Source organism: Acomys minous, assembly GCF_964271855.1.
Source record: "Acomys minous genome assembly, chromosome: 9".
NCBI classification, from domain to species: domain Eukaryota; kingdom Metazoa; phylum Chordata; class Mammalia; order Rodentia; family Muridae; genus Acomys; species Acomys minous.
The window spans coordinates 64,240,101-64,266,088 of record NC_140490.1 but is presented as its reverse complement, the minus strand read 5'-3'; the positions used below and the strand labels follow the sequence as shown (position 1 = coordinate 64,266,088).

The 25,988-nt window shown below is 42.2% G+C and overlaps 1 long non-coding RNA gene across 1 annotated transcript in view; it reads left to right on the top strand.

Annotated features, from left to right (window-relative positions):
* Positions 1 to 25,988, top strand: part of LOC311604868 — a 224,458-nt gene that overhangs the window by 5,289 nt on the left and 193,181 nt on the right. Inside the window, exon 2 of the long non-coding RNA XR_014781714.1 lies at positions 12,654 to 12,727. This is a non-coding gene — a long non-coding RNA (uncharacterized lncRNA). The remainder of the gene's footprint in view (positions 1 to 12,653; positions 12,728 to 25,988) is intronic.

The following is a 25,988-nucleotide window of genomic DNA, read 5'->3' as shown; positions in this document are numbered from 1 at the left end:
TGCCTGCGTGGTGATAATAAGCACTGGCTGTACCACTGAACTCCCGCTGCCCCTCCTACTCTTCCTCCTCTTCCTTCTCCTCCTTCTCCTCCTCCTCCCTGTCCTCCTCCTCCCTCTTTTTCAGTACTGGGATTGAACCAAAGGCCTCCTGATGTGAAGCATGCACTCTGTCATTGAGTTTCACTCACTCTTTAATGCCTCTCCCAAGAACTGACATTTACCACTAGTGTTCATAGCCCATTGGACATAATTAGGTTCATGGCCTGGCCTAAAAGGCTTAGAGATATGGCTTGTCCCTCTATTTCAGGAGCGAAGAGAAGTGGGTATAAGTGAATACTAGACATTTGTTCCACAGTACCTAAATAACCAATAAACAGCACCTATAAATTGATTTTAAGTAAGTACTATTGTTCTTTTAGCTGCAACATTAAAAACAATTTTATGTACTCTTAGTATTTTTGTTTGTTTGTTTGTTTAACCTTAGGCAACTGGTTGTGAATCACTAGAGATGCAAATCCTTCTGGTTATGTGTATGACATTCTCATAGCAGAAAGCTATAAGTAGAAAGGAGTGACATCACCAAAATCATTTTAAAAGTTATTAGCGACCCGCAGAAGCAGGTCTCAACAGAAGCTGCTCCTCTGAAACTCACTGGCTTCTCATGCAGGCCTGCAAGGGAATAAACATGGTGAAAACCTGGACCCCACGTAACCCAGTGCATCCTACTTCCAAGGCGCAGAGAGAAATACGCCACGGTTCTTATCCTTTCCTTTAGAGCAGTGGTTCTCAACCTTCCTGAAGCTGTGGCCCTTTAATACAGTCCCGCATGTTGTGGTGTCCCCCCCCAACCATGGAATTATTTTTGATGCTATGTCATAACTGTAATTTTGCTATTGTTATGAATCCTAATGTAAGGATCTGTGTTTTCAGATGGTCTTAGGCAACCAAAGGGGTCTCCATCCATAGCTTGAGAACTGCTGCTCTAGAGTCACCTTGGATTCCAGGGACAGGAATGATTTGTAAACATCTTTGTGACAAGGGACATTTCCTGAAAGATTCCCCTCCAGCAACTGTTAGGTATAGGAGCGGCCACCCCAGGATGAAGACAGTTATTTAAGGTGAGAGACCCTAGAGCAGATCATCTTTTAGGAACCAAGCTGGCTTCTGCCTTGTGATCTGACAGTAATTAACACATTGATTAACAGATCAACAATTTATCAGCTGAGACAATGATGGGCCGGGACCACACCTTGACATCTACTCTGAGAGGGCAATTATCTGTGGTGCTGAGGCTGCACCTCCGGAGCAAGTAATCTTCTAAGAAGCAGACTGATCTCCTCAAGCAAACACTGTGATAGGATGTCCTCTGGCCATCTTGCAGAGCCAGAATGAGACAATAATCAAATAAACCACAACGTATCCAGGACTTGGCAGGAGAAGACATGAAGGTTAGGAAGAAAAAAAACTCTGATGAGATCTCTAGCCATTTTCTTTCCCGGGTACCTGTGCTAGATCTAGGCACAAGCTTTCCTAGAGAGCAGGCAACCACACTAAAGAGAAAATAAAGGAGCTATGGTGGCGTGGGTTGGTATCACCAAATGGCAGTCTACAAGCTTATCAGATGAACAACCGTCTTCTGCTGAATAATATACAATATAGAAAGCTAGTAGATGTGTCCACAAAGATTGCCAACAGACTAAGTCATGCTAGCCAAAGGGACATACAAAATAAACCAACTCCTTCTCCAGGCACTTGTTAGCTAATCTCTGCCTCACACCCCCAACCTTTCTCTTTTGAAATATTTTCATATTATTGAACTTGGATTGTGCATGGGGCTGGAGAGATGGCTCAGCAGTTAAGAGCATTGCTGCTTTTGCAGAGGACCTGGATTCAGTTCCCAGCACTAGTATGGTGGCTCACAACTGTTTAGGCTATCTAATACCTACTGACTTTGAGGGTACCACACATGTATGTGGTGAAATATACATCTGTGTGTGTGTGGGGGAGTGCTCATATACATAAAATAAAAATAAATAAGCCTTTATAAATACCTGAAAAAGCTAGAGATGTAGTTCAGTAGTAGAAAATTTATCTAATATGAAGAATCCCTGGGCTTGATTTCTCAGGCTGCACAAAATACAGTATAAAAGGCCACGCCCAAGATTGAATCTGTCTGAAGTAGAATGCTAGCAGGCAGAAGAAAATCTTAACTTCCAAGCATTTTGGAGTATCTGTTAATGTGGGTAGTACTGCAGGTATATTGTCCTTTTCAAATGTTTGCCTTGAGTCGAGTTTCAGTAAAGTTTAAAACACTAGTATGTCACAGACTATGTTGCTAACCACAGTAAGATTAAGTGAAAAATCATCAATGAAAAGGTTATTTGAATACCCTCTGGACTATCCTAATGTGGCTGAAAACTAAGCAACATACTGTCAAAGAGCTCACTCTTGCACTCCCACTGCAGCTGAAGTGAATTAAACCCAGTGAAAGTGAAAGGCAGAACAATTACAGAGATAAGTGCAGAAATCAATGAAGTGGCGGGCAGGTGTGCTACAGAGAAAGCGAAGTTAGCTCTCGGGAGTGACTTATACTCTTAGCAAGACTAATTCAAAGACAAAAGAAACCACACAAATGAGCAATAACCAAAGCGTGCATCCACAAACATTTTGCAGATATCAAAAGAATGAGAAAATGAAGAGCTAGGGAGATAGCATGGCCAGGAGAGGACTGGAGTTCCGTGCTCAGAGCTCACATACAAAAGCCCAGGTCTGGTGGTTCATGCCTCCAATTCCTGTGCTGGAGAGATGGAGACTGATATACAGGAGATAGACAGGGGCTTGCCTGCTGGCCAACCAGTGTAGTCTACTTGGCAAGTTCCAGGCCAGTGAGAGACTCTCTCAAATAAAATTAAGTGCATGGTGCCTGAGGGACAACATCCAAGGCGCGCGCGCGCACACACACACACACGTGCACACACATACACACACACACACACACACACACACACACACACACACCACACACATGCACACACACACACCACACACACACATGCACGCACATTTGCACACACACGCATACAAATGCACATACTCCACAGTGAGAAAAGTATAAGCAGCTGCTGTCTATCACTAAACTACAACTTATAAATAATTCTGTATATTAAATTATTGGAATCTGCAATATGAGAACCTTCCCACCATACACCAGTTAGGGGAGCAGGTAGGCTAAATGCAGATCTTCACCTCTTTCTCTGTTTCTCCAAACCCAGTCTTCCAGTCTCACTCCCAGCTCTGCAGCACTCCACCTGCTGTGGTCTCCTTTCCCCCTTCTTCCCGTCTCCAGTACACCATACAGACCTTGCCTCCTAACCCCTCTCCCTATACTCATTGTTTTATCCCAGACCCCAAGTTGAGCAGGCAATCCCTGGGGACCCACAGGCCACTCCAGCCAGGGAATCAGGTAAAGGAACGACAGATTTTCACCTTTCCTTCTGCTCCTCCAAATCGAATCCCTAGTGTCACCCGCAACTCTGCTGCACATATTCTGTTGTGGTCTCTCCTCACTTTCTGCTCTCAGTCCCAAGGGACTAAGCAGATTCTGGTGGAACACACTGCTTTCCTCCTTCCTTTGGACCTCTTCAGCCTACCCCCCCCCCCCCGTCCCATCCCCATTTCTAAGTGTCAGGCTCCCAACACCTAGAAAAACATTTTACTAGGAACCCCCAGTGGCCTCACCTATCAGGATCCCAGAAGAATTTCCTACCACGCAACATACAACTACCACACCCTCCTGAGAGCCATAGAGGAAACAGAAAGCAAGGAACAAAACACCACTCAACAAAGACAAAACCAGATATCAGCACCTAGAATTACGATCTTCCCAAACCCCGATGCCTAGGTGGCAGAGTAAAATCACAACCAACAGCTAGGATAACAGGTCTCCACTAGAGCCCAGCAACCATATGTATTGCAAATAGCTGAAGCACAAGAAAAACACCTCAAAATAGCCTTTATGAATATGATAGATGTCCTTAAAGAGGAAGTGAATAAATCCATTAAAGGAATCTATGAAACAAACAGGGGATGGAAATGAATAAAACAGTTCAAGACTTGAAAGTGGAAATAAAATCAACAAAGAAAACATATTGAGCCAGGTGTGGTAGCACACACCTTTAATCCCAGTACTCGGGAGGCAGAGGTAGGTGGCTCTCTGTGAGTTCGAGGCCAGCCTGGTCTACAAAGAGAGTCCAGACCAGCCAAGGCTACACAGAGAAACCCTATCTTGAAAAGAAAAGAAAACATACTGAGATAAAACTGGATTTGAAGAATCAAGGAATTTGACCTTAGAGGCAAGTCTTACCAACAGAATACAAGAGACAGAAGAGAATGCACCATGCCTTTAAACCTAGTACTTTGGAAGCAGAGGCAAGTGGATCTCAGAGTTCAAAGCCACTCTGACTTACAAAGTGAGTTCCAGGACAGCCCAAGTTATACAGAGAAACCCTGTCTTCAAAAACCAAAACCCCAAAACAAAACAAAACCAAAATAAATAAATAAATAAAGACATTGATGGACAGACTGTATCAAAAACTGGAGCCATCCTGCTGTCTGCATCTAAGAAACACATCTCAGCATCAAGGATAGACATCACCTCTGGGGAAACTGTTGGAAAAAGCTATTTCAAGCCCTTGGACCTGAAAAAGAAGCTGGTATAGCCATTTTAGTATCTGACAAAATGGACTTCAAACCAAAACTAGCCAGAAGAGATAGAGATAAACCCTATATACTCATCAAAGAAAAACATCACCAACAGGGCATTACAATTCTAAATATCTATGCACCAAACACAAGGGCACCCAAGTTCATAAAAGAAACACTACTACAGTTAAAAGCACATACTGATCCTCACACACTGGTAGTGGGAGACTTCAACACCCAACTCTTGTCAATAGACAAGTCATCCAGACAAAAACTAAATGGAAACACTGGAGCTAAATAATGTTATAATCCAATGGGCCTAACAGATATTTACAAAACATCTCATTCAAATACAAAATATACCTTTTTCTCATCACCTCATGGGACTTTCTCGAAAACTGACCACATACTTGAACACAAAGTAAGTTTCAATAAATACAAGAACATTGTAATAACACTCTGGATCCTATCTGATAATCATGGATTAAAGCTGGATATCAACAACAACAACAGAAAGCTTACAAACTCATTGAAATTGAACAGTTCATTACTGAGTGAAAAATGGGCCAAGAAAGAAATTAATGACTTTCTAGAATTGAATGAAAATGAATACACAACATAACCAAATATATGGGACACAAGGAAAGCTGTTTTAAGAAGCAAGTTCATAGTACAAAGTGCCTACATAAAAAAATAAAAAGGAATGATCTCACACTACTATCTTAACAGGACACCTGAAAGCTCTAGAAGAAGAATCAGTGAGTTAACTCTTTGAGAAAATCAGTGAGATTGACAACCCTTAACTAAACCATCTGAAAGGTGGAGAGAGAATATCCAAATTAACAAAATTAGAAATGAAAGGGTCACATAACAGATACCGAAGAAATGCAGAGAATCCTAAGGACATACTTTAAAAACTCCACCAAACTGGAAAACCTAAAAGAAATGGATAATTGTCTTGATACATATCAGTTACTAAAGTTAAACCAAGATCAGATAAGTAATTTAAACAGAACTATAACCCCAAATGAAATAGAAGGAGTAATTAAAATTCTCCCAAGGGAAAAAAAATCCCACAACCAGACAGTTTAAGTACAGAATTCTACCAGTCTGTTCTCTCAACTCATGAGACAGAATTAAACCTTTCTTCCTAAAGTTGTTTTTGTTAGATATTTGTTACAGCAAGGAGAAAAGTCATGAATGCATAGGTGATATGTATGCATAGGAGAGAAGGTGTGCAAATAATTCTTGCACTCCTGAAAGTTGACTAAGACAAGTTACAGGACAATGTACTAGAAGATTTGAAATATTAAATATATTTATCAGAGTAATCTTGCTTGGTGTGTACATCTATAAAAATATATCAAGTAATAAACACCAGGACCATTTGTGTCTTTATATACATGAACCTCAACAAGAAGATGAAACACATCAAAAAAAGACGATATTTTTGAAAGTATGTACCAGTTCATTTTTTGATGCTGTAACAAAATATCTGGAGCTGGGTAAATCATAAATAAAGAGGTCTATTTTCAGCCTCCTTCAGTGATGGGAGGTAATGCTAATACAGTCACGTGGTGAGATAGGAAGCCAAGACACTTTAGATCCTTGTCATTCTTCATAGTGCTTCTCTCTTTCATAGGGTCTAATGAAGGCCCCATGAGATTTACATGAACCCAATGACCTAATTACCTCCCACCACTCTTTTACAGTGCCACAGTGTGGGCCCAGCTCCCAATGTACAAGACTTGGGGGATACCCAGTCATGCCTACCAAAGCCCTCCCTAGGAGACTCCTATTGTCAATACTTCAAAGCAGGAGCCAGCATTCCACATAGATCCTTATAGCCAATTTACATTTGCAAGCCATACTGTGCATCATAACTTCTTCCCAGACCACTGTAGTGCAAAATTAGCCATATACTATACACATATAAATGCATGGCTGCAGTTGTATTCCAATAAATGCCAGTTACAAAATATAGGTAGATCATCTTCTCTTGCTTTAAAACCTTAGCAGAGATATTCCCCTACATTTAATTAAAATAACAAAACAATGATTATGCTATATGTGACAATAGTAAGATCTCTTCTGCCCAATTATAGTATAATTGTTATTTGTTCTCAACAGATCTTCTATAGTCCAGGCTGGTCTCAAATTCATTAAGTGTCAGAGAATGACCTTGAATTCTTGATCCTCTTGACCCCACCTTCCAAATGCTGGGTTTGCAGGCATTCGCCACCAATGCCTCTGTGGATGGTTTTATGTGCCGAGCATATGTTGTGTTTTGGAATTTTGGTAAAAACAGAAAGAAGTACCACAAACCAGACCAAAATACTTGTGAATTCAAAGATGGGGTTAGTCAAGGCAGACTTCCCTATAACTGAATTATTAATTAGGAGACCGAAAGAATTAACTGGAGTCATCTAGGTGACAACTGGTAGGGAACAGGGAAGAGCCAGGAATAAAACAGGCCGAGGGGAAATGAGCCAAGGTGGTAGAAGGAATGGTTGGCATGTGAAGCTTCCGAGGCTCGCATGCAATGAGGAAGAAAACAGAGAAGTGAATGAAAATGGAATGGTACCCAGAGCCTAGAGCTGATGGGCAGGAGGGATTTGGTCTCTTGAAGGCATTTTGGGGGAAGTAGTGGAATTATTTTTAAACAGGTGAATGATACGACCTAATTACTGCTTTTTAAAAACGTTACTCCAGCTCCCAGTGAGATGCTCAGTGAATGCCTGCCAGCTTGATTTCAATAGCTAGAACCCACAAGGTGGAAGGATGGAATGGACTTCTAAAAACTGTCCTCTGACCAGCTGAGTGCCTTACATACAAGGGTATATCCACTCATACATATAAGCATACATGTAGACATATAGACACAAAATAAAGAAATAAAAATATGATATATTAAAAAAACACACACTGGCCTCTATGCTGAGAATTCAAAGAGAGTAGCAAAAAGGCAGAGAAAATCTTTAGGAAACCACCAGTCTAGCCAGCCAGTCTAGGCATTTGGGTAGCAGAGGAGAGAAGTGGGTGGTTGGGAGATGCAGTTAGGAGGTCAACTTCAGAGAACTTGGTGATGATGGACTCCTTTGGGTAGATAAGAAAAGGAAGACTTATATGAGTGGGGATGTACCAAGTAATCATTCAGGAAACAGATCAACTGAGTTCACTGGAGATGCATAATTAGGTTGCCAAGCAACAGTGGGTTGGCGATGTTGACTTTTCAATGATACCAATCAGTTCAGCTGTGTGTTTTCTCCTGCTGGAGCTAGGACACTGGGAGGCCAGATGGTTGGGTTCATCTAGGGTTGGAGTTTGGTATGTTTGCAGGTGGGGAAAGAACAAGATGATTACTCTGGTGTTTGCAAAGGATTTGTACTGAGGGACTTCTTAGTGCCTAAAGCAACAGAGCTGCATGAGAAAGGGAGGGGTTGTGCCCCAGAGGTCCTAGTGGGATGCAAGATGGTAGAAGAGTAAGATGTGTGAACCACACAGCTTCTGGCATTTTGTAATTTTTATTTAATAGACTGCTGAGCATCTTCCATGGTGGGCCGCTGCAGGTCTGTGAAAACTGCTTCAGTTAGAGTGGATGAACGCCTGACATTCAGGTGATGAAATCTCAGGCACACAGAAGAGAGGTGGCAGCTGTTGACAGCAAGAGGAAGAGGAAAATGCGACCCAGTTTGGGTGGTGTGAGTATCAAAGGAGAGGGAATTGTCACAAGAGGAAAGAGACTTCACATCTGAAAGCAGCAGAGCTGAGCAGGTGGTGGAAGCACCGAGTTGAGCTGAGAGCTGATCGGAAAGGGATTTCTGGCAGAGGAATTAGACAACCCCTGCATGGCTCTTGGATGAAGATGCTCACATTGCCCAATACTGACGTGTGAAAGGCTTTTGCTTTTTAAGCAACAAATAACTTAGGGGAGAGGACTTTTCATTGTAAAGATGTATTTCATTTTTAAGTTGTTAATATACCCCAACACTTGGGATGCTGGGACAGGTGGATCTCTATGAGTTTGAGGCCAGCCCAGGAGAATGTAGTGAGACCTTTTCATACACACACACACACACACACACACACACACACACACACACACACACAATTGGATAATGAAAATACACTATAAGTAATATGCTAAGTTTTCTCCTGGGATGATGGAAAGATTCTGGTATCTGATGATGGTGGAGATTGCACAACACTGTGAGTGTCATAAAGGACAGCAAGCTACACACTGAAAAGTGGTCAAAGTGGGTCTTCCTCTGCTCAGCCTGCTGTGATGAATACATAAACTGAGTGGTTTATAAGTGATGGAAATGTGGGGCTGGGACAATGACTGCAGTGGGAAAATGCCTGCCACACAAGCATTCCTAAAACATTGTGTCAAAAAAAAAAAAGCCAGGCATAGTGATTTAGAGAGAGGAATATTTCTAGATTAGGCTACCAAGCCTATGAGAGACCCTGTCTCAAAACCAAACCAAACCAAACCAAACCAAACCAAACCAAAACCCAAGATGGATAGTGCCCAAACTTGATCCTCAGCCTTAACATACAGGAATACATGTTCACACTCACCCAAATAGAAACTCATATGCACACACAAACACATTCACCTTAAGCCAACAAAACAACCAACAGAAACAACAGAAGGCTGGCAAGGCCTAGGACACCTAGTAGCAGATTCAATGTCTGTTAAGGATCAATTTCCTACCTTTTTGTGAATCTCTGTGTGATGGAAGGTTCAAAAGGGAGTGGTCTACAGTCTCAAACGGTATTTCTTCATCAAACCCCTCCCCCAGAGACTCAGGGATCTATGTAGAAGAGGAGGCAGAAAGATTGTAAGAGGCAGAGGGATGGTGGACTCCAGGAAACACGTCTTTCAGACCAACAGGCCTGATCCACAGAAGAACATGGCATCACACTACGGAGAACAGCATTGTGAGTTGAAGCCTGTGGAGCTGGTTCTCCTCTTACATCTTCACTAGAGCCCCAGGGATGGAATGCAAGGTCACCAGGCTCTGTAGAAAGCACCTTGTTTGCCTGCAGAACTGCCTTGTTGACCTGAAAAATGTCAAGTTTTATATCTTGTGCATATTTGCTAGAGTTTGTTTTTGGTTGTTTTGTTTTGGTTTGTTTGTTTATTTATTTATTTATTTATTTATTTATTTATTGGTTTTTCAAGACAGTGTTTCTCTGTGTAGTCTTGGCTGTCCTGGACTCACTTTGTAGACCAGGCTAGCCTCAAACTCACAGTGATCTGCTTGCCTCTGCCTCCCAAGTGCTGGGTTTAAAGGCTTGGGCCACCACACCTGGCTTGCTACAGGTTTTTTTTTTTTTTTTAAGGAATGTTTAGGCAAAGGCAGCAGATCATAGGCTCATCTGATCACAGATAAGTTTTGTTTGGAATCACCATTCTGGCTGTCAGTGTATTTGTAGAAGAATCTGGCTGGGGTGACACATATCTCTCTCTAATCCATGTGAGAAGATGATTTAGGACAATCATTGACTTCAAAGCCAAGCTTGGACACTTAGTGAGACCCTGTCCTAATTTTGAAAAGAAGAAAAAATTAAAGAAGAAACATAAAACTTGTTTATCATCATCATCATCATCACCATCATTTTTTTTTTTTTAAATTGAAACAGGATATTGCTGTGTAGCTGAGGCTGGTCTCCAACTGGAACAATCCGACTACCTTAGCTTTCTGAGTGCTGGGATTGCAAACTTGAGTCACTCTGTCTGGATAGTTTGCAACATTTAAAGATCTGGGAAATTTACATAAGAAATCCCTTTTGCAAAACAGAATGATTAATGACTCTGAGCCTACATTCCTGGTTGGACTGGATCAACTGCACCAAGGCAGTCTGCCACTCTGAGATGGAATTTGGACCTCTTCTTTCTACTGAGTGCTTGTTACTTAGATGCTTGCCCTGTTGTCTTTTCAGAAGTAAAAAACCCTGGAGACATATGTGTACAGTCATGTCCTATGAAGATGAGAAAAGATCAACACAACAGGGCTTCGTGGTTTGAGAACAGTGGAAGACAACACATTCCTTGGTGGAAGCAAAGCTGTCTGCTTAATGTGTAAACAAAGATGTCTGAGAATACAATCTAGGCACCTTCATTATTTTCAGGGCTTTCCCAGCTTTCCAGGGCAGTTGTGCTTGCTCCCTTGATATTTCTAAACTCTTGGCTAAGCCTTTAAAAAAATTGTGAAAAGTAAAAAACAAATACAAAATCTGAAGACCAGAAAAAATTCTTAATCCACCAATCGTTTGGCTAAGGAAAGTACCCTGACATTGTCAATATTGGTTCATATGCCAGCAATACATCATTTTCTGTTTGTTGTATATGGAAGGGCTATTGAAGCTCTTCCTTATTCATTGGCACACAAGTGCACTGTGGAAACAGGACTGTTAAACCATAATATGGTAACAACACCACGATACATTGAGTGGGCATGACCCATCACTAGATAAAATGACTTCTATTTGAAAGTGAAACACAGTAAACACAGATGGCCGCATGTAATGATTGAGTTATTTTATTGTGTTTGGGTGCACACTTACCATATCATGTGTATGTGGGAGTCAGAGGACAACGAATGGAGTCAATTCTTACCATCTACATTGTGGGTCCCCAGGATCAATTGAAGACATCAGGCTTGGCGGCAGGTTCCTTACCCCACTGAACAGTCCGTCACATTGAGCATATACTATTACATTTTAGGAACTAAATTTTAGTTTTCTCCTTACTAAATGAAAGTTAAAAAAATAAATCCATAGTGAGAATAAGAATGTCCCCTTAGAAATCAGGCATTGTCACAGAGTTGACTATAGTGTCCTGCTGCTGTCCGGTGATGCTGAGACATGCATTGTGACACAGGCCATGTCATGTGTAGCAATAGAGGGTATATTAATTTTAGGACTGCCTAATGAAATGATCAAACGTGGTGCCTTTAACAATAGAAATCCATTTAAAAAATTCTAGATGTTAGAAGCCTAAAATGAAGATGCCATGGGTTAAGGTGCCTTGTTTGTATCCTCTTCTGCAACTTTGTGCTGCTAGTGAGCCTCCACTGGGAGATGCATCGCTCTAATCTCTGACTTAATTGGCACATGATATCCTATTTTATGTCTCTTCCTCTTATGAAAGAATCAGTTATATTTGGTTAGAAGGTACTTAAATGACCATATCATAATTAAACCCTGTTTCCAAGTATGGAGGGCTGGAGATGGTAGCCGTTCGGTAGCAACTTCCTCTGACTCAAAATGCCCTATCCTGAGGGAAGCTCCCTAACACTCAGCAAATTCTGAAGGAGGAGTCATGATGACTCAGGAAGTAAACAATTCATAAGTCTTAGGAAGCCCCTGAAACTGACTAGATGCACAAAGTCTGTCCTTCCTATTGCTGTATAAGAAGTAAGAACTCGGCAGAGACTTGGATTCACCAGGCAAGCTGACTGGAAGAGAGTTCAGTCTGTTGAACTGCCTGCAAGCCATGAGGAAATTTCTAGAATTCCAGATTTTGTGAGTTATCACCCACAGTAGAGTGAACTTTCTTTAATGCTCCAACAAAGTTGTATTAGTGGGAGGTGTGGAAGCTTTGAGAGGTGATAACTAGTTGGAAAGCTACAAGGGACCCTGTCCAGTCTCTTCTCATTACCGTGTCTGCTGTCTCACTAATGATGTCAGTGGGTTGTGCGGTCACTTGATCTTACTACCATATATCATTTTGCTATGAATATAAATCAATAGGCTAAAAAAGAACTGAACCCTAAAGCCGAGAGACAAAATATTTCTTTCTCTATGTCCGTTTCCTCTTCTCTTTCTCAGTCCCCATCCCCCAGCCTTAGAATCCAAGGTAGCTGGACAGGCCTTGAATTTGCTATGTAAGCTGAGGATGACCTTGAAGTTCTCATCCTCCTGCTTTTATCTTCCAAATGCAGGGATTATAAACATGCTCCGCCATGTCCAGTTTATTCAGTGCTGGGGATTGAGTGCAGAACTTCATTCTTGCTAGGTAAGTAATCTATCGTCTGAGCCATATCCAATGTTTTCTCTTTATGAGTTAATTGTCTCCTGTGTTTTGTTACCATGAGGGAAAGCTGGCTGACCTATGTTCCTTTACTCTCTCATTGCAACCCAAACTTGAACACATCCAATTCTATTAATCAACTACCAATTATCCATCTAGTGTCTATTTTTCATCTACCTATCATCTATCACATATTACCTGAAAATAATCAAGATAATCAAGATCCTGTCTCCTCCCCCCACCTCTCTCTCTAATCCATTTTTTTTTTTTGGATGAGGGAAAGCTGGAAATACTGGGATGTTAAGCCCATCAGCTAGTGACTCATGGGAATGTTTGGTGTTTCAAGTTTCTCCATCTCATAGCTGAGACAGCTCTGAGGCATATTTTTTAAACCATTTCCAGGATTTCTTCATGATATATATTGCAGACATTCTCAGTCTAGAAAGCTTGATGACACACCCTGTTTGTTGTCTTTCTTTCTAATGCCACATCCTCACGTCCCTGCTAGTATTCCAAAATTCCCCATTCTTCTCAAACAAACTACTTGGACTTCAATTCTTGCCTTAGGGTTTATTTCTTGGAGAACCAAAGCAAGACAGCATTCTCCTTTTCTTTCCTTTTCTTTCAGCCAGCTACTAACGTCTATGAATTCTACAAAAATCACAAGATGGAGTCCTTTGCCTCAGCCTCTCTTCCCTACCCAGAATCCATTGCTACCATCTTTGGCTTTCACTATAACTGCTTCCTACTTGCCTCTCTTCACTGTCCTTTGTCTTTGGCACTTTCTCCCCCCCCCCCCCTTCCAGCAATCATTTAAATATATAAATGAGACCACCCCCTAAGCTTTTAGGTCTCAGTTTACCTCTGAAACTCCTGTGAGAGCTTCACCGTCTTTGTGTTCTAGAGGTTTATACAGAGGACAGGCTGCCACGCCCCCTTTAATGCCCTCTCCTCTTTACCTCAGTTGACTGCTCACTCAGTTGTAATTCTCACTGAACAGCAAATCCTCTTAAGGATAGAGACAGTGTTTCTCCATCCCTCCTCTCTCCTCTCTCTTTTCTTTCTATTCTCTGTCCCTCCCCTCTTGCCCTTCCTTCTCCTTTTTCTCTTTTATCCTTTCCCAGTTCCTCTTTCCCTTTTTCTTCTCCCCTCTTCTTCTCCTATATTCTCTTTTTGTCCTTCCTTCGCCTTTCTTTCTCCACCTTCCTTTCTCTTTCCTTCCCAGTTGTATTTCTATAACTAAACATAGGGTACAATATAGAAACTCAATAAATATTTGTTACACAAATGAAGATTAACTGTTGCTTCCGTTTTATTCACATTGACCTATTTCTGAAGAATGTTTCTCATTCTTTGAAAAACATTCTTTGCAACTTAACCCGTGCTTACTCTCTTGCTCTAATTAAAAGGTTTTAAAAAAAATACTGAGTAATGATCTCATTAGTACATATTAGTTCACCAGACTGTGGTGGGTGAGGGGCAGGCTGGATTTTGTTTAAAGATTAATGTGGGACTGGAGAGACACGTCACTGGTAAGAATGATGCTACTCTATACCAAGAAGAGACTTGATGCCCTATGAGCATATACAGGGGGAGGAGGTCCCCCTCAGTCACAGTCATAGGGGAAGGGAGTAAGGGGAAAATGGGAGGGAGAGAGGAATGGGAGGATACAAGGGATGGGATAAGAATTGAGATGTAATATGAATAAATTAATAAAATACATTAAAAAAAAAGAATGCTGCTACTCTTCCAGGGCATTTGAGTGTACTCCTCAGTACCAATGTTGTATGGCTCACCACCTGTAACTCCAGCCCCAGGGGATATGATGCTCCCTTTTTATGGATACCACACACATGTGGCACACACACACACATACACACACACATACACACACACACACACAGAGAGAGAGAGAGAGAGAGAGAGAGACAGAGACAGAGAGACAGAGAGACAGAGAGACAGAGAGAGAGAGACAGGGAGAGAGAGACAGAGAGAGAGAGACAGAGAGAGAGAGATAAATAAATAAATAAAAATTTTAATTTGTAATTGTTTCTGTTAAATGCTACAAAAAGGAGCCTGGACAATAATGTAGCTTATAATCACCAAATTCTTCCTTAAAAATATTTATTTTTATTTGTGTAAATGCATGTGTTCCTGTTTGAGTGTATACCAAATATGTGGGTGCTCATGGTGGCCAGCAGAGGGTATTGGTATCTGGAGTTACAGGCAGTTGGGAGCCAGGTGGCATGGGAGCTGGGAACTGAACTTGGAACTTAACTCTGGAAAAGTGGGAAGCCCTCTTTACCACTGAACCATTTCTCTAATCCATAATCTCCAATTCTGTTTTATTGTTTTATATTTTAAAATAATTCTTGGTCATATACACACACACACATACACACATATAATATAAATAAAAAATATGGCTATGGTATGAAACATGCTTCAGTATAGGTATAAATTGTGAAATTATTAAGTCAAGCTAATTATCATATGCACAATACCACATGCTAGTCATTCTTACTTGATCAGAATATTCCAGGCCTACTTTCTTTTCAATCTTGTAATGAATTGATGTATTTTTAAAAATTGTATGCTAGGGGAGGGTACGTGACTTGCGGGAGGGCATATTCAGAGGTCAGAAGACAACTTTTGGGAACTTGTTCTTTTCTTCTACCATGTGGATTTTGGGGGTTGAACTCTGGTCCTCAGATTTGGTAGTAAATGCCTTTACCTACTGAGCAAGTCACTGGCCTCTCTTAGCAATTTCAGTTACAGAGTGCATTATTTTTAAAGATAGGTATGCTGGTACATGCACACAACAGAAATAAAGAGATTAATACCTACAAAGCACTCAACATCACTATCATTGTTGCTATCATGTTAGTTAAAAAACAAGCTCTGGGGCCTGGAGAGATGGCTCACTGGTTAAGACCACTCTTCCAAAGGACCCGGGTTCAATTCCAGGACCCAAATGGCAGCTCACAACTGTCTGTAACTCCAAGATCTGACACCCTCCCACAGACATACACACAGGCAAAACACCAATGCACATAAAATAAAAATAAATAATTTAAAAAAAGAAAACACCCTCTGATAATATCTCATTTTTCCTAACACTTCTGAACTATGGGAACTGCTGGCACCACCAATATACAGATACAGTAACTGGAGCCTAAAAAACAAAACCAAACTTGCCAAAAGCCAACAGTTGATTATAAAGGGCTGATTATATGCAAGGCACCATTCTTTTTTTATTTTGAAAAAATATTTATTTTTCAATCATGTTTATTTTTATTTTCAAATTGTGTGTGTGTGTGTGTGTGTGTGTGTGTGTGTGTGTGTGTCTACACATGTGTGCCAGAGGTATCAGGTCTCTGGAATCTGGAATAGTTAAAGGTGGATGTGAGCCACTATGTGGGTGCTGGGAATTGAGTTTCTGCCTTCTGGAAGAATAAGCCAGTACTCTTAAATCACTGAGCCATCTCTACAGCACCCACCTCCCCCAGCATCAATCTAAGAGTTACCAGTCCCAGCTCTGTACCAGCTCCCTGATTCCACAGGAGAGTGGTTTGGTTTGATGAAACAGAATACTTAGCATAGAATAAAATGTTTTTGAAAAACACAAGATTACATTTTATTTTTATGTTTGGTGTTATCTTAGAAGTAAACTCCTGCTGGGTAGTGGTAGTGAATGCCTTCAATCAGAGCACAGGGGAGACAGAGGATCTCTGAATTTGAGTGCGTCTACAGAGTGAGTTCCAGAACAGCCAGGGCTACATAGGGAAAATCCTGTAGAAGAAAGAAGAAGAAGAAAAAGAAGGAGGAGGAGGAAGAGGAGAAGGAGGAGGAGGAGACTCCTAAATACTTTTTGATACTATCCAAGCCATTTTACAGACTTACCTGCTTTGAGGTCTCCACAATGGCATTTGATGCTTTGTAACACAGATTGTCACAGTTAGGGTCCAAAACTTGCTGAAGGAAAGACCCTAACCGAGACAGTATGCAAACAGCAAAGACCATTTATTTCTACAGAAGTCCAGCATGCTGGGGCCACCATTCAGGAAGAATGCTTACCATGAGGTGAGTGCAGGCTCTTTTTAAAGCCAGTTAGAGGAATTCCAGATATAGTTAGGTCATCTTTGTTTCCGTTGGTATAAACCAGAAGCACGGCTATGGTGCACTGGGGATTGGCTGGCTCCAAGTTAGGAGGTAGTCATAAGTTATAGGCTTTGCTGGAGCCAAGGCAGGAGTCAATTATGAGTTAGGGGCAGTTGAGCAACCTTATCTCTCCCGGCCAGATGTCTTGGCCAACTCTGATTGGTTGCCCATTTTCTGTTGTTTTTTTCTTGTAACTGAAGTTTCTATTTCTGAGAAACAGAAACTTAGGCCTGTGCTGGCTCACTGAGAAAAGGAAGCCTGTCATGGAGTTGGTTAGGCTTATTTAACCAGGCCCCATTGTTGCCCCCTTGAGAAAGGTTCACCCTTGAGTCCTTGAGATGTTTGTAAGCGCTGATATTGTGGGTTTAACACCATGAGCTGAACAGTAGAGATCCGATTGGGTTCACTCTGGCCTTTCACCACAATTCCTTACACTTTCTGGAAGAAAACAATTTTATTTTCAGTGTCACAGGTAGCTTCAGGCCCATGTTGCTTTGTTCCACTGAGACACAGGCTCAGGATCTTTCGCTTCTTGGAATAGGCTCGGAACACCTTTGCAAATGTTCCTTCTCTTTTCTCTCTAATATTGATGTACCTGTCACGCCAAAGCATGGCCATGATTAATCTCAATGTGCAGATGTTCCCAACTGAGGCTGAGTGCTAGAATTTGCTTCATTCTATACAGTCTACTTTAATTTTGATTAATTGCCATCAGGAGTAATAACTCCCCAGGGTACATCGTTAGGAAGGTACAGAATCGATTAGCTTTAGCCACAGAATGTGTAGGAAGCAGTCTCTACTGCTGAAATGACCACTGATGTCCTTTATGGTACATGTGTCAGGGACATACAAGATCATTTCAACAGGGCTGCGGAGCCAGATGTAATCCACTTAGACTGCTTTTTTTCATAAACATGTTATCTTTTACGTTTGTCTCCTTTTTTCTTCTTAATAGATTTTCCAATTTCTACCACATGAATCAGTCACCATAGTTGGTATTTATGGATCGTGGCAGAGGGAAGCTTCCAATATGCTAGGAAATACATGTTCTTGTGGTGGCAGGAATTATAAACCCTTTATGTACAAGGAAGGATTCATCAGTCTGGGGTTGCTGTTCAGACTTAGAGTGCTTGCTGAGCTTGTATAAGAGCCTGGGTGAGGTCCTCTCTATCCCAAGAAAGGAGGAGGAGCAAGGGAAGAAAGATGGGAGAAGAGAAACGGCTCATATGTGGCTACTAGTTGACACTATATTGAATAATCCAGAGTCTGGGACATTTCTGTCGCCATAGGAAGATTCCTTCTGGACAATACTGACTGCTCTTCCTCAGTCATCTCATTTTTCTTGTTGGATAATCTCAAAGGCTGAACTTCATAGACTGTAACAGTTCAGGAAGACTCTTGAAGATACAACTGTTTGTTCTTTATACCCAGGAACATATTTCATTGACTCAGTTTCCATTTATGTTTAAAGTATATCTCCCTGGGAAGGAGAAATGGAGAGACAGACAAGACTTGAGGTTACCCACTGTCCACTACCAAAGGTCACTGCCCGGGCACTGACTGCTTCACTCTGCAGCTGATATAGGGGCTTCTTACCAGCCTGCAGCTCTTTCCCCTCTTGGATAAAGGGGATGCTGCTCCTAGAGCGATATTACCACCCTACCTAATGAGCTCATGCCTGTAATAAGTCAGGGAAAGACTTTCATGCCTTTCCAAAACTGCACTGGTTAAGTCAAGAGATGTTGCAGAAATAAGCTTTTAGTGCTCAGTGCCAGGAGGCAACAGCTGTCTTTCACTCATATTGAACATATGGACAGACCACATGCACTCATTCTTCTGCATATGACCCTCACACTACCTAGAATACTCTCTAAAGGTATTCATAGAGAATTCCATACGTGCATACAGTGACATAATGCCATCTTCACCACAGTTTCCCACCTCTCACTTAACCCAAATCCCACCTATCACATCACCTCCCAATTCATTACTTCTCCTTCTCCTTCTTCCTCTTCTTTTTCCTTTCCATAATCCTCTATATCCAGTTAGTGCTGCCTGTATTTGTACAGGTGTGGGGCCACCCACTGGAGCACGGGCAACCTATGAGGAGCCGCACTCTTATCAACTGCCAACAGCTCCTCAGTAAGGGGGTGGGGCCCCAGGACTTCTCCTCCATCCATGCTGGAAGTTTGGATCCTTGATCTTCTGCAGGTCTTATGCAGGTAATCACAACCACTGTGAGCTGATGAGAGCAACAGCCGTGTCATCTCCTCTGGCTTCTACATTTATTCCACCTCCCCTTTCCTGATGCTCCATGAAGCCTTGTGGGGGGCTTGTTAAAATGTTCAGTACTTGCATGTGTGCTGTATGTGTGTACACATGTTTGCATGTGTGTGTGGTGGGGTATGTGTATGTTTACATGTGTGTGTAGGCCAGAGGTTGATGTTGGTGCCTTCTTCTATCCCTCTCCTCCCTAATTTCTGAAACAGGGTCTCTCACTGCAACTGGATCTGGTTTCTTTATTTAAGCAGGCTGGCCAGAGAGCCCCAGGGGTGCTCCTGTCTCTGTACAGCACTGGGATAACAGGCCAGCATGCCCAGTTTTTGACATGGGTGCTAGGGATCTGAACTCAGGCCTCCATGCTTGTACAGCAAGCACTTTATTGACAGAGCCATCTCCCCAGCTCTTGCTTATCTTCCCTCCCTTTCTCTCTCTCTCTCTCTCTTCATCACTTCCTTTTTTCAAACAAGTTTTTGCTGTGCAGTACAGATTCCCTTTGAATTCATAATCCCCCTGTCTCAGCCTCCCACATAGTGGAATATACCACACACCATCATCCTTGGGTCATTCTTTTTATAGCCTAGAAAGTATTTCCATGTGTTATATGAGCAAGTTCTTTAAAATATTTGCTTGAAGATTTATTTTGTTTTCTAATATTACCTTGCTGTCTTAGTTAGATTTTCTGTTTCTGTGACAAAACATCATGACCAAAATCAAGTTGGGGAGAAAAGGGTTTATCTCCTCTTACAATTCTAGGAAGCAGTTTACCACTAAGGGCAATCAAGGCAGGAATTCAAGTAAGGCAGGAACCGGGAGGCAGGAACCAACGTTGAGGCCACTTATAGAACTCAGGACCACCCTCAATGGACTGGGATCTTCCCTATCGGTCATCAATCAAAAACAAAATGGACCACAGGCTTGACCACAGATCAGGCTGATGGGGACAACTTTTCAATTGATGTTCCCTTTTCCAAAATGACTCTAGCTGTAGCTTGTGTCAAGTGTACGTAAAACTAGCAGCATACTTGCATATTCCTTATAACCAAGCTGCAGCAGTATAAGTGCATGTTAATTTGCAACCTTTATAGAATTCTTATTTTGGAACAGAGTCATTTTCTGTCACAGATCATCAGGAGGGGACTTAGTCAAGCCAGCTTTCCACTGGGCTGCAATCATGGAGACTGTAATTATCAAGCTGGTTGTAATTCATTAAAATTCTTCTTCACTTTCTTTATGAGCTTTTTTTCCCCCCAATTGGATGAACTTCCTGCATTGTAAATTCTTATCTCTGCCTATTTAAAAAAAAAAAACTGTAGACAGTTAATAGAGTATATTTGCATCACATTTGTTTGTTGATTTGATTTTGTAATGATCTCTTTGTTCCTTCATTTTTACAGCAAGGCTTGGGCTGTTTTACCAGCCAACAGGCAAATTTTTCTAGAGGCCGGCCTCTATAGTCCCATGGCAAAAGAATTTTGGTCTTGCAGAAAGCATTTGCATTTGGATGACCGGACTCCTACCACACTAAGAGGCCGCACCTGGATGCAAATCCAGTTTGCCCAGAGGTGGGCTCCAAATAGGGGAGGGGTCAGCTGCACAGTGTGATCTATCAAGAATGTGACCTGGTGATCAAAACAGGATTTTTCTCTGTCATGGAGATCAGCATCTCCTGGATGCTGGCAGTCAAGTGGCACATTGTCAGTCACCACACCTTTCCCTCTTCCAGAGCTCCATGGGCGGCTCCCGTAGGGTGGGTTATCAGGTTTCCAGCAGCTCCCTGGCGTCACTGAGTCAACCTGACTGAAGTCTGCATGAGAAGGTGTCTCTCAGCAGCACCAGGGGACTTACTAGAGCAGGGGTTCTCAACCTTCCTAATGCTGCGGCCCTTTAATATAGTTCGTGTTGTGGTGACCGCCCAACTATAAAATTATTTAGTTACCTCATAACTGTAATTTTGCTACTCTTATAAATTGTAATGTAACTATCTGATATGTGACCTGGCTCCCCCAATGGAGGTTGCGACCCACATGTTGAGAACCGTGGTAACTGCAGTATTCTTAGGGATACAGAGGGGTTACAGGCAGGCAGATCCTGTTGGCCTGGTGCTCACCATCTAGACAAGACTGTCCTAGGAATGGTTTTCCTGAGATGGGAGGCTGGTCCCTCTGTTTCTTCTCACCCAGCGAAGTAGTGCTCTTTAGGATGTTAAACCAACACAATTTCACCCGGAAGAGTAGAACCCAAAGTGGAAATACAAACAGTGGGGAATTACAGGAAAAAAGAGATACAGTTGCTCATTGCTCCAACTTTTGAGAAAGAGAGAGAGAGAGAGAGAGAGAGAGAGAGAGAGAGAAGAAGAAGAAGAAGAAGAAGAAGAAGAAGAAGAAGAAGAAGAAGAAGAAGAAAGGAGGAGGAGAAGAAGAAGAGGAAGAAGGAGGAGGAGGAGGAGAGGAAAGAACTGTACTTTTCTATAGCTTTGTGTTTTAAACTGTGAACCAGAGAATCATTTAGGACCCATTGCTTTCCCAAATCAAAGAGGAAATGAAGCTAGAAACATCTTATAAAGCATATCCAATTACCTGAGTATTATTTTACAGGTCTAAATAGAGAGAACATGATTTTAAAATTAGAGACGATAGCTCAATATGTTAATCTTGTATAAAAATTAAATCAGGGTACTCATCATACCCTCTGTATTTTGCTTAATGTGGTTTTACTAAGTAGGGATTTTTCAGGAGTGGTTCATGACTGCTAATGCAGTCATTATGCCGACGAAGTGTTACCCACTGTAAGAAGGAAAAACTGAGCTCATTAGAAATTTTATCTAATCACATTGTTCCATTAAAAAAATAAAATAAAATAAAAGAGTGTCCAGGGGCTGCCGAGATGGCTCAGCAGTTAAGAACATTAGCTGCTCTTCCAGAGGACAGAGGACTGGGGTTTGACTCCTGACACCCATGTGTCAGCTCAGGGCCATCTGTAACTCTAGTCCCAGGGAATCCCGTAGTGAGAATTTTGGAATTTTGGTTTATTTTTTTTAAAAGCACAGAAATATTGTAAGAATATGTTTTTGTTTCGATCCCAGCTGACTGTCTCATTTGCCCCAAGCTCTAGTGGGGGCGTGGTGTTGCCACTTGCCGATAGTTTCTGCAGTTGTGTGATGTTTGGAATTCTGGGGACTTTTCAGAGGGTATGTAAATGCTAGAGCCCCAATAGGTGGGTTTTTGGCTGTTTGTTGGTCGCAGTTTGTTAACTTGTCTTGCACAAAGAAAAAAAAAGAAGACATTAGATACCCTGCTGGCCCCAAGGAGCTCAACACGGCTATTCAGAAGGAAGTAGTTGAGCAATAACATTGCTCTCTTTCCTCTCCGTCCTTTTTCCTCTTTTATTTAGTATTAGGGGATGGAAAGGGAAGAAGAAAAGAGGTGGAGAAGGATGAAGGAGAGAAGGACCCATAAGGTAGCAAAGGCCAGGGGCAGGATCCTACAACCCTTGTTGGTCTCTGAGGACATCAGGCACGTGTGTGGTGCATAGGCAGACACGCAGGCAAAGCGCCCATACACATAAAATGGGATACAACGACAAGAGTGTGTCCGTGTGCTGTGCTGGTTACACCGCTGAAGCTTAGCAACTGAAGATGTTCCAGAAATGCCAAAGCTAGTTCCCTGGCTTCCCGTTCTTTCCTTTTGACTGACATCATGGGTCTTATTTGCCCAGTTTTGCAAGATGAATTGACAGACATATCCCTTTAAAGGCTTTTCACAGGGAGTCAGGGGAGATGGCTCAGTGGGTAAGAGCACTGGCTGACCCTGCAGAAAACTTGGGTTTGGTTCCCAACACCACTCGGTGCCTTCCAACCTTCTGTAACTCCTGTCCCAGGGGGATCCAAGTAGCCACATGTCCATCCCCCAATACATGATTAAAAATGAAATCAATCTTTTGTTTCTTTTTTGTTGTTGTTTTGAGACAGGGTTTCTCTGTGTACCCCTGACTGTCCTGAAACTGTAGACCAGGCTGGCCTTGAACTCAGGGATTCATGTGCCTCTGCCTCCGGAGTTCTGGCATTAAAGAAAAGGCATGTGCCACCACTGAATTGCCCAACTAAATTAATCTTTAAAAAACAAACTCAAGGCCAAGCAGAGTGGCCCACACCTTTAATCCCAGCACTCCAGAGGCAGAGGCAGGCAGATCACTGCGAGTTCGAGGCCAGCCTGGTCTACAAAGTGAGTCTAGGACAGCCAAGGCTATACAGAGAAATACTGCCTCGAAAAACCAAAAAACCAAAAAACCAAAACAAACAAACAAACAAAAAACCAAAACCAAAACAAAAAAACAAAACAAAACAAAACAAAAACCACTGTCTCATTGAGCTTTAACCTCCTGAAAGTTACTCTTTTGAGTAAGTTTAAGGAGCCGTGAAGTTTATATCAAGTTTGAAGGGAGAATAACTGACACATGCAGTCAGTGTGCTTTTCTTTACCTGTAGACTAATGCACCCACTGTGCGTGCTTCTCTTTACTGTAGCAGTCACTAAAATGGGTGAAGGAACATCTGTTTTCATGGTAGCTTTTGGTAGTCCCAACTCAGAGATAAACACTATCATGTAAAATAATGGACACTCATATTTGAAAGGTTGAAAACTTATTAGAAGCTGAGAGTAGACTTGATAGTAACACGACAGGCTCAAATTTAAAGTTCCTGTGTGCCTCTGACCTTTATGGACCCAGAGAAACTGCCCGATTTTTAAAAAGGGCTTGTGTTAATAAGTACTGGTCACAGGAATGTAGTGTGTTAGAGCTTGTAGGGGCATGGGTAAGGGTGGGCATATTCGAGTGTTCTGCTGAGATAGTCTTTGAGCATCTTTAAAACCCAGAAAGTGTTCTCAAAGGACCAGACTGAAGCTCAGCAGCTGGCTACATTGGTCAGAACGGAGGCTCCAATGAGTCAGGGGTTCCAGGCTCAGGTGAAGACTCAATGCAACTCGGTCATCTCTCTCACCGACCAAGTTGACTGAGTAATACTTCTTCCACTTTGGGGTGCTTGATGAGTGAGGGAAAACAGAACAATAAGAGAAGAGGCCAGCCGGAAGCAGCTGCGTCAGAAAGAACCAGAGGTTCCCACGGTGAGAATCATCACAGGGCAGGCAGCGTACCCGACACAGATCTCCAAATCACTCTGATGAAAACAAACCGATAGCCTAACAGTCAGGGCCACGCGGGAGGAGGGGCAGGAGGAGTAGAAGGAAGGGAACAATGTGGCAGAGGGAGGAGGAGGAGGAGGAGGTGGAGGAGGAGGAGGAGGAGGAGGAGGAGGAGGAAGAACTGGGGGCATTTCTGTTGACAACAAACAGCAAAAGCTACCTACTTCACTTGAAGTGGGCAGATAAATCCACCATTCATTGCAAGCGCCACACAGAAGGTTTTTTTCTTTAAATTTTATTTTATTGTTTATAAATAATTACAGCTCCCTTTCATGTTTCCGCATTCTGGATCTGAGAGAAAAGAGAACTGGGCCTGTTAACCTTTACCAACAGCTAAGCATTTATGGCCAGCCAGGTGCGAGTCCTGTGTCTAATCTCTGCTTGCGGCTGCCTTGCAGCAGCTGCAGCAGTTGGAGGGAGTTAAGGAGTCATTAAATACCAAGGAAATGTGTTTACGCCTGGACTGTCCTGAGCTAAGGGGGTAGGAAAAATGTCCTAACTGCTTTCTGTGTACAAAGAGTCCCAGAAGAATCCATGCATACCTAGATCCCAGCCTCAAGGGGCATCAAAGTGACCCATTCAGGGATCCAATGGGGAACTTGGGACTCTTTATTGGTTTATTTCTTTTTAGCACTGTGACCACTACAGAAGCTTTTAAGTGCCTGTTTGTGCACTCCCCCAGTTCCCTGTGACTGTGAGCAGGACACGTGAGTGCTCAGAGGCAAAGCACAGTCATTTGAAAAATGCTACATCTAAAAAAAAAAAAACCAACTTAAAATAATTTTTTTCTCATCTGTAGCCAGGGAGATTGAAAAAGTGAAAAAACGTAATATGAGGTCAAGTGCAATGAGATCTCAAAGAGAAGAATGCAAAACAAGAGGAATGTTTGTGTGAGTTGTTCAAACAGTACTAAGACAGAATAATAAACAGTAGCTTGGAGGACATGAGTATGAGCCCAGTTCCAGGACTGACTTACTAGATGGTTGAGTGGGATGGGGCCCCCGAGCCCCACTGTCATTATTGGTGCTGTGAGAAGATACTTCCAAAATTGATCCAGGTTTACCTAGCATATGCTGACTGTACATCATCCTTTTGAGAAAAAAGGCCAGCATTGTGTCTACTGTACAGGATATAAGACATGCTTCCTATGGTCTAATAAGCAGAGAGCAGCACAGTGGCTCACGTGTCACAGAGTTCAGTCTTTCTGTTCAAGCTTTGCTTCCTCCAAGTATTTGTGTGTGTGTGTGTGTGTGTGTGTGTGTGTGTGTGTGTGTGTGTGTGTATGTTCATGTTTATGTGTGAGCATGTATGTGAGTGTGCATGTAGAGGCTGAGTCAGCATGCACTACTTTCCTCAGTCACTCTCCACCTTTTGTTTTTTACTTTACAATTGAAACTAGAGTCTTTTTTTCCATACAAAATATATAAAAGCTTCTAATGTCTTAGATTACCATACAACCCCTTAAATGACCATTAGTTTTAGCTGTCTCTCCCCATATTCCCTCCTTCACCCTACTCTTGGCTTCCCTTCCCTGTTTGGTCCTCCCATTCCAGTCCCCCTAACCCTCCTTTATCTATAACTAGGTATTCTATTTTGCCTTCCTAG